Here is a 15522-nt window from a genome sequence, read left to right on the forward strand (position 1 = left end):
CAGTGTATTTGAAGGACACATTCCAACATGGGAGTAGGGAATGAGGACATGCCAAAGAGCCTTTCCCTTAGTCTTTGTACAAAGATTGCTGCCATCTGTGGCAATTCCACATGACTTGAAACCCTGCACTATAATAGAGTTGCCATATTTCAAGCAGTGAAAATCCGGACTGAAAAGTTTTTGTTTCCCAACATTGTTGAGCTTCTTTAGCAAAATTGCAAAGAAAAAGCCCAAAGGTTTGGAGGTATTTTTCAGGAAACTTGACCAAAACAGCACTGCCAACATGGATTGCCATACGTCCAGATTTTCCCAGACATTTTAGCAATTTCTGCCCAGACACTGCCTCTGACTGCAGTATTCCAGATAAGTCTGGGAAATTCTGGATGTATGGCAACCCTACACTATGATGATTCCATGTCACAGGGGGCAGGTCTACATGGTGGACACAGCTCCTGCATTAATGAAACAGGAATATTAATGGCTGAAGAACACTTTAGAAATTTTAAGCTTCTAAAAAAACTGAAGAACGGGGTCAAACTATATGGCATTAGTCAAGCATCTCTCAAGTACAAAAGCTGGGTGTTTTGTTTCATTTTTTGACAAATAGCCAGTGGGCGTCTTCATGGGTAACCTCATGTTGATAATATAAAATCTAGCAGTTATTTGGATCAGCCACTCACAAACACTAATGAGCGAACCTTTCCAAAGGAAAGGTGTTGGCAGAAAAGGGCAGAACATTAGTTATTTTTTTCATTTCTACTTACTGGGGAAAGACCTCGCCAGACACAATAAATCCACTTACCATAACTGCCAAAGAGCAGAGCAAAGAAGTTTCAAACAGCAAACATCACACCTTAGCTGAGCCCTTATGTGCTGAGGCATGGCCACCGCAAAGTGACGGAGCATCTGATTGGAGAAAAAGATCCCAGGTTCATCCTTGGCATTTCCATATCAGGCTGAGAAAGTCTCCTGTCTTGGACTGCAGACATCCACTGCCTGTCAGCATAGGGAGTGGTGAATTAGATGAACCCATGGTCTGACTTGGTAGCCAATATGATGAAGATCCCTCTGACCCCTGTTTTAAATCCATTGGTTTTTCTTCTTCTGTATTAGCATTTAGTATCCGCTTTCTAGGCTGCATGCAGCCCCCTAAAAACGAAAGGCAAAAGAATGACTGACAATGGTGACATGACTGACAGAAGAAGAAAACAGATTATGCATTTTCACAGCTTCTAAAAATGTTCAGAGAGAGAATCCAATGAAATCTGGGTAAATATCCACCTTCCAATCAGGAAGAATGCTTAGCCCAACTGTACAGAAGTGGTACTCAAGACAGCTGTAACCTCAGAAATTAGCCACACTATTAAATGCTCTCAGTCTCTCTATGCTCCAAACTGGTGAATACCCATCCAAACTGGTGAATACCCATTCCTGAGATTCATAGTGAGATCTGAACAAATACAGAAACGCAGGGCATTCAATGTTGGAAGCCGCCCAGGGTGGCTGGGGAAACCCAACCAGATGGGCGGGGTACAAATAAATAATAATAATAATAATAATAATAATAATAATAATAATAATAATAATAATTATATATCCACTTTGCCACAATCTCTTAGGTGGGTGTGGCAAGGGTGCCTGTCTTTCACCAGATCCTTTCCTGAACTGGTTCTACTATATTGTTCCCCAGAAGAGACACAGGAAGCTGCTGTCTAGACAGGGGATAAGGGGCATAGTTTGGTTGACCTGGCTCAGCTTAGGTTGAGGAGCCATTGCTCAATAATGTTCCAACGCAGACTTTGCTTGCATAAGGTCCCGAGAAGAGTGTGTCACTATCTCCTGCTAAAGGTGCCAAGGTGGAGATGCCACAGATACTTAAAGAGAGACAGTATACAAGTACAGATAGGTAGCCGTGTTGGTCTGCCATAGTCAAAACAAAACAAATTCCTTCCAGTAGCACCTTAAAGACCAACTAAGTTAGTTCTTGGTATGAGCTTTCGTGTGTATCTGAAGAAGTGTACATGCACACGAAAGCTCATACCAAGAACTAACCTAGTTGGTCTTTAAGGTGCTACTGGAAGGAATTTTTTTGTTTTGAGTATACAAGTAGTTATATGCGAATGCTAGAAGCCTCCAAGCCAAGACAGGTGAACTGGAGTACTGAGTTTTAGAAGATGGCATAGATATAGTGGGCATAACAGAAACCCGGTATAATGGAGAGAGCCAGTGGTACATGGTTGTCTCTGGATAGAAATTCTAGTGCCCATACACCATTCATATCCCTCCACAACAGAACAGCTGGTGTGTTGCTTGATAGCACCCTCACTCTAGGCATTTCAAGACTGTCACTATTTTGGGGAAAAGATTCTGTCCCATACCAGCAAATTCACAACCATAGTTGATGGAGAGGTCTTGCACAACAAGCTTGCACTAGGCTAAATAAAATATCAGACTTTTCATGATAAGGAAAATACAGGAGAAATGCACTGGTAAGAAACACCATCTAAACACCCAGCAAACAGATCAGAAAGGATGCTCAGCAAATGGGACATCTGGAAGCACCCACTGACTGGGCACCACAGTGTAGTCAACAGTGCTTCAGACTTCCACCTGGAGCACAGGGGGAGAGAGTCCTACCTCACTTCTTCACTCTTTTATTGATACTGCAGCACCTTAGCTTTCTATTAAGGAGCTTTCAAAAGAACGTAAGAATTTTGGCCTTCATCTCCAGTTCTGGTGTTAATGGGGATAATTTAAAGTTCACACCCATTTCCCAAAAGGGTTCTCCTTTTTTTTTAACCTTTAAAGTGTAATATGAAGTTTAAAATTATTTATTTTGATTGGAAGTATTTGGAAACTTTCCTCTCCATTGCTTTTTAAAAGGTGTCATTGTTTTATTAATGTTGATTAATAAAATTCCAAAAGCATTAGCAAAATTGAGTAAACTCCAACCTTTTTATGAGTGTGTGTCTCTGTGCGTATGTGTGTGAAAATGAATGTAATAAAAAGATCCCAGCAGCTCTGTTAAACTGTATGCTTAGCAGTCTCCTTTGTGATCGTTCTACCAGATGTTTTATAATGCTAGACACAAGACCATTTGCTTCCCCCCCCTCTCTCTCTCAGGAGGGAAGAAAGAAGCCTTGGCTTTGACTCAGAAGCCTACAGATTGAGACCCTGTAGCTCAGGAACACTGTAGCCTTCCCTTCAGTTGCAGAGAAATCTGGATTACTCACAGAGACAATCACTTCCCTGTTTTCTCTGTTGAAAAAATAATTAATACTTTTTCAGACTGATCACCTGCATGCTTATTGCTGGAAGCAAGCCTCACATTATTTACTGTAACCTCCTTCCAACTAATTGTGCATTGGACGGCAGCTTTAGAGAGGTATTAAGGAGCCTACAGAATACATTTATCTTCCCTAAAATGCTGGTCCATGCACTGTTCAAATGGGATAGTTGTCCCAAATACCACTTCTGAAGGAGTTTTCTGTCATCTTAATATTCCAGTCATAGCATGAACTTCACCCTTGTCAGACAGACCAAACTACACAAAAGCAAGTCTTGTGATAAAACTATTTGTGGACTGTGCCATTTAAGACTAGGGCATCTTGACCAGTTCTAGTCTTAGGATGCAAGCTGAAAAGTATGAACAGGATAAAAAGGAGGATGTAGATCTTGGGGAAGAGGGACAAACTGAACAGGCCTGAGCTGGTTCACTCTCTGCACTTAAAGCTGGTTAAAGCTTGCTATGAAAGAGGAGAAAAAGGACCACTCCGAAGAGTGGTCAGAAATATTTTCTCACCCCCCCCTTGGGCCTTAATGCAAATCAGAATCGCATGGAATTTAAATATGGGAAGGTAACCTACAGAGCTGAAAGGCACCTGTTCAAGAAGTTAGCATTTTGTTTTTAAATCATTGTCAGCTGGGGAAAAGGTTCCAGTTAATTTAGGAATACTTACTTTCACTATTCTTTCCAGGAACTGAAAACAAGCAAACTTTTAATAAACCAATCTAAATGTTTAGGTGTATGGAGAGAGACTGCTGTTTTACTGTTTTAGAAATATTTTATAGTTCCATGAAATTCTGGAAAGACTTAAACCTAGCAGTGTTTGGGATGCAGACTGTTCAGAATAAACAAATACCCTCTTAGATACCACTGGAGATGCATTATAAACTGGCCTAACCTATATTTTATATAACACAAAAGCCAAGATGATACCACATGATTACAGCCATCCCTTACTGTGAAGAGCTGGTTATAGAGTTGCCTTGATTTAGAACAAGAGGGTGATACATTTAAACACTGGGTAAGACCCACAAAAGGTGATAAAGTTTGATATACATGCTGTCTCTATTATCATGTTTGCAATTATTAAAGCCCTTCCTTGTCCAACAAGCCTTTTAAGAGGAGATTTTTAAAAAATCCCAATCTGTAATGGACTTGAAATTATTTTTATAGGTGTTTTTACTGTTGATGTTTTCATTGTTAATTGCTTTGCGGTGTTTAATGGGAAACAATTCACAAAGGAAATAAATAGACTGGCATCAAAATAATTGACAAACAATATGGTTAGTAGTACATCAAGAGATTTGGAGACCATATTTAAGACTCTCTGGGTAGAAATCTGGCTTTTAAAGAACCTGCACAGCTTTGAAACTTTTATACCGATGTAAAATTGTTTAACATGTTCAGTGAGCTAAGATCAGCAAGGGAAGTAGGTTTGTTTCAACCTTTCTGGAAAATGAGGGCAGAGTAATTTAGAAAAACAGCACCATTTTTTATGATTGCATTTTTCCCCCTGGATTGTATAGCCCACAGCACAGCTGGCTCAATACAGATGGCCATTCCACCGTGGTTCACATGGCATAGATCCATTGAAATCAATGGTCTTGATTTTAATAGAACTGCATCACCAATTTGCATCAGCAGACAGCCATGTCAGTTTTATGTATTGCCAAGTCCTGGGGAGACATTCCAGGAATAGCCCCATACTGTTATGTTCTGGAAAAGCCTAGCGGCGTAAATGAAGAATTCAAATTCTTTCTTTGTTAGATTGTATTCATACAACCAAGAAGAACTCAGACACCTATTAGCAGGGAGCATGATGTATAAGCAGAAGAATGTAGCCAGACAAGTTGCACACAGCAGAAGAGTTCGAAATAAACCAAGTAGGGGGAAAATAGTTTTCTAACTTGGCCATTAGAAGTAATAATGAGAAAATTTAAAATGAGATTATGGTCTCAGTAAAAGTAGAGATTTGGAAAGCTGGGCATGTGTAGGAGAGGGAGATACCGGTAACTGAATATGCTGTTTTATTGCTCGTGTGAATGTGACCATGTGAATAAGATACATTTAAAATATATGCAGATTCATGATTGCTCACAAGCTATCTATGAATGGAAGAAACCTCCCTACCAGGTAAAAAATTTTTAACTGCCTTTGTCATGGGAGCCACTTTCCCTAATCCAGTATGATTCAATGGAGTGATGAAATGAATGGGACCATCTTGCAAATTGCTCCTGGTCCCGCTAAGCTGGCTCTTAAGGAAAAACTAATTAAATTCTTGAATATTTCTGAAAGAGAAATGCAGACATGTTGGTGGTCTTCTCTACATACACAACATTTTAAACCTCTATGACCCATTCCAGGTATTTGTGACCTGTGTGGGGGTGCATTATTCTAGCTTCTGTCCAAATAACTGCAAATGAGAGAGAGATATTAAAATGAGCACTGGATACATCAGTTGCAGACCTGCAGAATATGTGCTGCTATGAGCTCTTTTCCAGGTAACACTTGAATGCTGCAGAGAAATGGACAAAAGCCATTTGCCTGCAGATGGCCATGATTCGGGAAAGAAGGAGCATGCATGCCTCTGAAAAGCAGCTTCAGTGCATTCATTCTTAACCTTGCCTACTTGGAAACTCATGTCATAGCTTTTGATGGGGTCCAGTTCCAATTAAATGTGTGTAGAGTTGTAGTCTGAGTGCCTAATGCAGCCAAAATTAAAAAATGGTACTTATTTCACCAAGAAATCAGTGGGACTTAGAAATATTGTGTGCCCTACATTACTGCCGCTCACCCCTCAGAAGGAAACTGTCCCCAAAGAGCTGGATGGCAAACATTTGGGCCCCAACAACAATGCTTGAGGGCCACAGAGTACCCACTAAGGCTGTGGATGCTTCCTGGAACTTCTTACTTTCCAGGGAAAGGAGAATATGAATCAATATCAAAGCCATAGGTAATGCTTTAATGATGGCCAACAAGCAGAATATTATGAACTCTCTCTCTCTCTCTCTCTCTCTCTGTGTGTGTGTGTGTGTGTGTGTGTGTTTCCTCCTGTATTATGAATGATGTGATAAAGACTTCATATACTCAAAATGCATAGTTACAAATAATTTAAAAATATATAAAGTCTTTGTACAGCATTTACGAAAAAGTGAGATACACACACATGCTTTCTGCAGCTTGTAACATTTGTATTTTGGCCATCAGCACACACAGAAATTGTACTATGCACTGACGCTGGATGCAGAATACATGCCAATATCTTTCAGCGCTCTCAGGGAGGTAAGCAAGCAAGCAATCAAGAGCGGGTACTTTCAGCTGTGCTTCCACTCAGTGCTGTAAATCACGATATGGGTGAGACCGAGAACAAGAGTGTTATTATGGTTCTGAAATCACTGGAGCTTGCTGGACCCTGAGCTTCGGTTTGGAGCCGAGCTGCTTGGATTCTCCTCAGCAGGCTGATTTACAACTTGTTGCTTTGGAGTTCTTCAGGCAAGAGCCTGAAGGTGCTCAGCAACCACACTTTGAATCCTCAGCAAACTCCTAGCTGTGCACTATTTCAAGCCTCCGGGACCGTCAGGAAGGTAGCATTTAAAGTTTTAATAGGCTTAGAGTTAACTCCAGAGTGGACAGACATCTGCTTGCATCCTTTATTTATGACTGCCTCTTTTTCAGTTGGTTTAGCAAATTATCCTTCAGAGAATTCTCTGCTATTTTGGCAGCCCAGAAACGCTTTCACAAATGATCTGAGCTTTTGCCAGCTCCATAGGTCACCTCTCCCCCCCCCACCTTACTCCCCACCCAATCTGCCATGACACCTTGGGGAGCCCTTGTCAAATACTTAATTTGGAGCTTTTTCTTTGGAATGCACTTTATCACACACCTTTTCTGTGCCAAGACCTTTTACAGACTCTAGCAGAAATAACTTGCCATATGCTAACATGCTCGCTTGTTAAATTGCTTTTAAAAGTCAGCGCATATTCCAAATGGCACAGTGTGGGATACGACTGACTAAATAATCCCACAACACCTTTAAGAAAGCACCACTAAAGATGCATTTGCTCTGATGCACTCAAAGAAAACCACCTTCCTTATTGTTTCCTTTGCCTTTTATGTCCTTTCTCATTGGTTCACTTAGTAAATAACTTGGGAATCTGGGTACCACTGAATAATCAGACCGGTTACAGTAGTGATGGGAACCTGTGGTCCTCCAGATGGGATTGGACTCCAACTCCCACTGGTCAACACTGATGGGTGATGGAAGTTGTGGTCCAATGACATCTGGAGAACCACAGGTTCTCCATTCAAGTGCAGGAGAAAACATGTTTGTATCAAATTTAAGAAAACCTAGAAAGCGCCACTTCTATTGATGACTCAATAAAGATCCTCCTGCTCCTTAGGAACACTGAGCCATCCACACTAAATACTACTATTTTTCTCTCCCTCTCTCACTGCCCGCCCCCGCCCCCCCCCAGACATTAAATCTGCTCACATCTTTTGATTCTCTTACTTCAATAATCAATTTGCATGCAGTGAAGGGAAGCACCACCCAAGGTTGTCATCAGAATTCTTAAATACTAATAGATGGGTGGGTGTGACTAACAGGTATATTCTACAACATGTCATTGATGTAATGCTAATGCATTCCTGATGGATTTACACTGAGCCATCCACACTTCAGTCCACTTTATTATGTGCTCTTCAATACTTTCCCAATGTTACTGCATTATTACCATCTGAAGGGGCAGCAAAAGTAGGGGAACACACACACACACACACACACACACACACACATGCCAACTGGAATAAAATATGGTGAGGCAGGAAAACCCTGCCCCTCATAATCAATCACATCACACGCCACATGCACACCATTTGAATAGCAATTCCAATCAACTTGGGGGGCATGACCCCCTCAAATATTTTAGGGAGGCTGAAGGGACCTTGGCCCCTCATATTTGACTCCTATGCACACACACACACACACACACACACACACACACACACACGATTTCAGCATAAATCTATAGGACAGGCACTGATTGGAAAGGAAGAAGTATGTTCATCCGAAAACCTTTTAAAGTGAAAATAATATTGGAAGCGGGGTTGCATTTAACCACCTTGATAGTATGATGAACACAAATCATCACAAATATATGATAAAAAGGACATCTGCAGGGGTCCTGAGTGGCTAAGAGAATCAGAATTACTTGGCTGACTGGAGATATATTGTGTAAGTAAGGAAGTGCTAGGAGACAGATTCCATTCCCTCCGCCTGTTGCTTTGGAGAATTCATTTCCTTTTGATTATCTTTACGAAATTTTGCTGACTCTCAAAATGGTGGAGTCTATTCCATTAGTCTCTCCCTAAGAAAATAAGAGGAAGCTTCATTTCTGCCAAGTCATAGGTTTCATGGATTCCATAAAATGCTGCTGTTGAAATTCGCTATGATCTTTCCACCTGTGTTTGCTCAAAGATTGCACGTCTTTTCTGAGAAGTCTCGTAGGCGTTCCTCATTCTGCCCTAAGTATTCTTTTATGCTGAAAAGGGTGATGGAATCTCCACTCCTGCCAGAACTTAGGGCATGGCCCCATTCGGGGGCCAGTTTCATAAAGTGCCGGATTCTTTCATTAGTGCACCCCCAACTCGTATCTCTTTTGTTAATGAGAGGCATTTGGAGGGCAACACCTGGGGCATGTCTGAAAAGGCTGTAACTGAAGTGTTAAAAATCATATTGCATATTAATAACCAGATGTTGATTTTAATAATATTTTATTAAAGGTCTAAAGCTAAACTGCATAGAAAGTGAAATGTATCGGGCTATGATTAAAGTGTATAATTTTTTCTGGGGAAATTAAGCTGATGGGCAAGCAACTCCATCTTATGTCACTTCACTGGCTAATAAGGGCTCTTTGGGGATTGCACTTACCATATCAGAAGCTGTGTGTTCAGCATGCACCACACCAGAGAGATGACTCTCAGTGACGTGCTAAGTCTCAGCTTGTAACTAGAATCTCTTGCAAATATGTACTTCAAGTCTCCTTCTGCCTGGAAGACAGCTGCCAAAGGGTTTGCAACCCTTTGGAGGGATCCTTTGGCAACGGTAGACCAAGTATCAGAAATTATATTCATCTGGAGATCAGCAAGATAAGCAGCAGCTGGAACATATTATAGCTGTTCCTGATTGGTTAGTGCAGAGGCCAAAGGACTAAGCTATGAATCAGAAAGTCCCCAGCTCCATTCTCACCTCTACCATGAACTCACTAGGTGGTCTTAGGCATGCCACACACTCTCAGGCTCCATTGCCCCTATCAGTAATATGGAAGGCATGGATAAGATACTAACTTACCCAATCCACCACTACCTAGCCCAGCACAAAGGGGGTTTGGAGTGCCCTGCAAAATGCCCCCAAATATTGTGGCTTCTTGCATGGCTAAGTGCAGGTCTGAAGCAATTATTAGAGTTGTAACTAGGGCTGGGTGATATCTGTTTTTCAACATCAAGATATATCGCCAGTGAAACGTCCCAATATACCAATATATCACAGTGCCTGAAACAAGGATGAAGAAGCATTGGCCAGCTTCACGGTTATTCCTGCATCATGATTTTTGCATAGTATGTGTGCGCACACACACACAAACATCATGATTCACGATATATCGCCAGGTGGTCAAAAATTATGAAACCAATCTCACAATATGGACTTCAAACTGGTTTGGGACGATATATCAGTATATTGCCCAACTCTATCTGTAACCACCATCACAGAGATTTTCATTTTCAAAAGGTGCTGTTAGGCACTCTATTTTATTGATACATCAGTGTCACCAAAAAAAGTCAAGGCTACTGAAAGAAGAAAACTGTTTTTGTAGAATACTAACCTGTTTTATGATTACAACATAGTCTACCAACAGTGAAACTGAACACTCTAGAAGCCCGGAAAGGAACAATTTAGAAATACTGAATGAGATGTTCAACCTATAAACCCATAAAGAATGAGGGAGCTATAAAACATTAGTCAACAACTGTGGCTTGATGTATCCTGCCTCAGATTTTCTTTGATTTTTCCCAAAAGCAGCTGGCAAAGAGAACAGAACGGCAAACAGTGTAGCCATCAAATGTTCTGGTGCCAAAACTTAAATGCAGAAGATATAGTCCAAAGGAGCATGTATCGAATTATCTGCAAAGATACCAGAGAGATTGACCTTCATTATCAATTTTCTAAAAGGTTGGATTATCTTAGATTCTAATGGAATACAGATCTGCCCAGTTCATGCAAAACAAATACACACACATCTTTATTAAAAGAGTTGATTCTGTTTAGAATAAACCCAAACAAATCTTTGCTTCTTTTTGTAATACATGTGGGAGTTGGATGGTGGTTGTTTCATCAAGAGCCTAGTAAACAAACATCTTATTTCTATTCTCTAATCTTTCCTGCCTGGTTTGAAGCAGCTAGCATCTGCTTTGGTATATGAGGTAAGGAGCAAGGTCCATTTGGGGGAGAAAGCACACCACGTAAACATAATGGTCAAACTGGTTTAAATAGCCAGCTGTGGGAAGGCTGTGAATTCAAATCACAGCTTCTTTGCACGTGTCCTTGTACCTTCCTACATTAAGAGTGCAGTCCTATACTTAGAAGGAAGTCCCAGTGAGTTCAGTGGAAAATACTTCCAGGTTAAGTGAGCATTGCAGCTGTGCAGATCTACCCAAACTATAGAAAGCCAGTGTGATTACGCCTGGGAAAATTGTGCCAGCATAACTTACCCCTACTTGAAACTCTGAGTGTGGCAGAGGGGAAACAAACCTTTAAAACAAGTTTGACTTATATCACCCTTTTTGCCAGTTTAACATCTGCCGGATTGCTAGATCATATGACTAAAAGGAGTCTGGAATAGGGGTAATTCTCCCCCTGCCCCATCCCACTCTCACCACCTCCCCAGAATGCCCCCTTTCCAGGACTTAATCCAGTCTTAGATGAGTCCCAGCGGGGCAGAGATGCTGGATTTGTACTAGTGTATCCAGTTAAGCTGGAATGACAGACTTCAGCTAGCATAGCCCCAGCCGAGCCAGGGCAAGCTCAGCCAGAGATCCACTTATTCCAATTCCCCATAGCCTGGTAGATCTTGGGCTTGGATTATTCCAGAACAGCAGAATTGCAATCATTCTATACAGGTTCAAGACATACAGGGGCATTTAAAAGGTTTTATTAGCAACCCCTTCCTCACACTTTTGTACTATTCCAAAGGATAGGTTTGTTTGTTTCTAATTATAATTCCAGTTTCCTCCTTATATTCCCATTATTGCTAACTGCTATAGATAATGAGAAATCTTACTGAACTGCTGTCATGAAATGAATCATATGCCTTCTTTAGCTGTTCGGATTCTGTGTTAAATAAATATGGGTACTGGGGATGAGCATGCCAGCTTTGCTCGCACCTTTCTTTTAGGAATTACAGGGAATGAAATTAGAAGAAAAGACTGTAAACTCTTTCAATATGCAGCCACAGCAGCAAGAATTCTACTGGCCCAGAAATGGAAACAAGAGGAAATACTGACAATAAAAGAATGGAGACTGAAGCTGACTGACTATGCAGAATTGGACAGATTAACCGGGAAAATTAGATATCTTCAAGACCAAAAGTTCATCGAGGACTGGGGGAAATTTGTTGAATATCTGAAAAGAATATGTGATGTGCAAATAACACTGGTGGGATTTCAAGAAGCACTGTGAAAGCAGAGATATATTGTTAAAAAGAAATAGGAGTGGAAGGGAAGTTTAATGGCAATATAAACAGAGGAATGCGTAAACTGAGAAGTAATTATGGATGATTGTCAGAGAAGCCGAAGGAAGTCTAAAAAGAATCAAATTTGTGAAAATTTGACAGAATTGTATATTTGTGTTGGAAAATAATAAAAATTATTTATATAAAAAAAAGAGCATGCCAGCTCTGCTCGCCACTCCAATTATGGTCCTGGTTGCCCTTCATGAGTTGGAGGGTAACTATCTGAATCCAGGAGCCTTGGCTACTCATGAAGGCTCCCCACATGAAATAGAGCCCCAGAAAAGTATGGTTCTTCATCATGTGGGGAACTCCATTTCAGACAATCCATACATGTTTATTTAAAATAATTCTACATGGATTTGCTTGAACAAATAATAAACAAGCAAATGAGCGTCAGAGCTCTTCAGTGTGGTGTAGTGGTTAAGAGCAGTAGTTTCGTAATCTGGGGAACTGGGTTCGCGTCTCTGCTCCTCCACATGCAGCTGCTGGCTGACCTTGGGCCAGTCACACTTCTTTGAAGTCTCTCAGCCCCACTCACCTCACAGAGTGTTTGTTGTGGGGGAGGAAAGGAAAGGAGAATGTTAGCCGCTTTGTGACTCCTTAGGGTAGTGATAAAGCAGGATATCAAAGCCAAACTCTTCTTCTTCAGTACTCTGTTGACATTGCTTAGACAACTTCACATTGCAATGCGTATCAGAGGCCTGTCAGAAGATGCAATATATATAAAAATATAAAAAATAAAAAATAAAAAATAAAAGACAAAATCCTGCTCCCTGCACCAAGGGATTATTGGGGGGGACAACGGCTAAATCTCTGCTACTTCCCTCATCAAAAAGCCCCTAGACTTACTTATCTGTAATCTGGCAGGTTAATCTACTTTGGAGCAACTCTTGTGTCTGTAAATTTGACCTGCATTGTCAAAAAGGAGGGAGGAGAGAGCAAGCAATTAATTTTTTTCCATTATAGTAAAAAGCAGGGGACTTGGGCCCCAGGCTATGGGTGCCCAATGCGCATGACATCATGATGTCACACATGCCCCCCCACCCCCGGCCTCAGAACCTGACTTCCAGTACCACCGGAAGTCAGGTTCCAAGGTCTTGCAAGGCCTCAAAGTTGACTTCCAGTGCTTTGCGAGGCACCAGAAGTTGCATTAGGGGCCCTGTGGTGTGGGTGCTTGGGCACCCAGAGCCCCCTATAGTTGGTGCCCCTGGTAAAGAGGGACAACAGCCCTTCGTTTTATGCAGAGCACATCAGAGCCTGAAACCCAGACTGAAGCAGAAAGTGACTCAGAAACAAATCCACATTTAAAAAAATGTACAGATACAGGATAAATCTTAGGTCTGGTGCACATCACTAGTAAATGTATCCCTTCAAGAGCAAAAATAAGACATTCTCTGAAAAGTGTCATCAAGCCCGATGGGTCAGTTCTGAATACACTAGCGCTGTCTTTGTAGCTGGCGCAATAGTTGAAGGTATCATATTCCAGCTCTCTTGTCCAAATACTTTCATTTGAATAGCTTTAGCTGCAGAGGTACCTTTGCTGGTTTTAATTAGATACACACACAATTTAAGACCAGATACCACTACTATTTACTATCAAGGAAGATGGCCTGAGGCATTTCTCGGTCCTCTACTATTTCCCTAGTGTATTTCCACCTCCCCCTTTCTGGTTGAGAAAACAATACGTAGCATCCAGAAAAAATATGCATGAAAAACCTGTGCCTAGAAACTGTCATAGTTACATTGCTGCAAATTGTACTGATAAAAACAAACAATCTTGATTTGATTATGTGTGTGTTCTTTGGTATGCGCAGGACTGGAGCTGTATATGAATTCAAGATTAATCCTGAACCAAAATCTTCAGCTAGGATTTTGAGGGAGGGGAGTGTCAAAAAATAGAAAGCCCTCAAAGATTAAGGGGTAGGTAAATTTCACCAAACTTTTCAGTGACTGTGCATTTGGAGTGGAAGGGTTTGACCTACTTTACTTAAAGAAGATAACCCTGCTTATTAATTTTGAAAGATCAAACCTGATGGAGCCACCGCGGGAGCTTGGGAGATCCTCAAAGGCCATGTAGTCCCCCCAGTGATACAGGAAAGGAAGTAAGCAGGTGCAAAGTGCGCCAGAACCTACCAGCCCTGCTGCATTTCCTGTTGGGGATGGGCCATAATATCTTTCAGTGCACCTAGTAAAAGAAAGATAAAGGACCCCTGTACGGTTAAGTCCAGTCAAAGGCGACTATGGGGTTGCAGCGCTCATCTCGCTTTCAGGCCAAGGGAGCCGGCGTTTGTCCACAGACAGCTTACCAGATCATGTGGCCAGCATAACTAAACCATTTCTGGAGCAACGGAACACTGTAATGGAAAATAGAGTGCATGGAAATGCCATTTACCTTCCCACCACAATGATACCTATTTATCTACTTGGACTGGTGTGCTTTCGAACTGCTAGGTTGGCAGGAGCTGTGACAGAGCAACGGGAGCTCATTCGGTCGCAGGGATTCGAATCAATGATCTTCTGTTCTGCAAGCCCAAGAGGCTCAGTGATTTAGACCACAGCGCTACCTGCGCACATAGTAGTAACCCTTCCAGGTTATATGAGGCTTCCCCCTCCCACCCCCAAAGTTAAAAAAAATAGGATGGTAGGACCCTGACACTTCATTTAAGTAAGGAAATCCAAACCTCCTCCGAAAAGGAAAACCTCCACAAACACAGGGTGTCCCTGCATTACACAGTTGCCCTCCACAAGTTGAGGAAGATGGATATGACAAAAGAGGGAGCAGACCTAACATACTCATTCCCACCCCCTCTCACCTATGTTTTTTTATGCTTCGTGGTTCTGCCTGCTTAAGACTTCTGTTTTCACCCATTCGGTGTTTGAGCATCACTGCTGAATGTGCCACTGGGGAGTCTGTTGAAAACGATACCTGCATGGTGAGCTCTCTGTCCCAGTTCAATGACAGGTAAAAGGCAAGGGCAGCTTGACAGAAAAGAAATAAGCTTTCTGCCGTCCTTGATAGCATTATAAAGACACCAGCAATGTGTTCATTTCCACTGGCAATGTCTTTCAGAAATTTACCAGCTTTCTAGAGGCTCAAGGAATAGTTCTGAATGTGTTCTTTGTTTAAATATGGCACAGCCTATTCTCCGTTTGCATCATGCTTTGTATATAGAACTGTCAAATGACAGTGTGCACCAGCTCCACAGAAAACACATCTTGCAGTGGACGGTGATGTAAAATGTCTGAGTGGAATCCATGCCATTAGCTTGCAACGTCAAGCATTAATTGGAAACACACTGGCAAGGCTTCCAGCCTGCAGATGTTTTGCAAGAAAAAATAAATGAAACTATTAAAATATGAAATCCATGGATTTCCCTGTGTGGTGTTCTGATTTTGTTGCTCTGTGAGATCTTTTTAACACACACACACATACACAGAATGACATTTAAA

The sequence above is a fragment of the Podarcis melisellensis genome, assembly GCF_964234715.1.
Source record: "Podarcis melisellensis genome assembly, chromosome: 9".
Classification (NCBI taxonomy): domain Eukaryota; kingdom Metazoa; phylum Chordata; class Lepidosauria; order Squamata; family Lacertidae; genus Podarcis; species Podarcis melisellensis.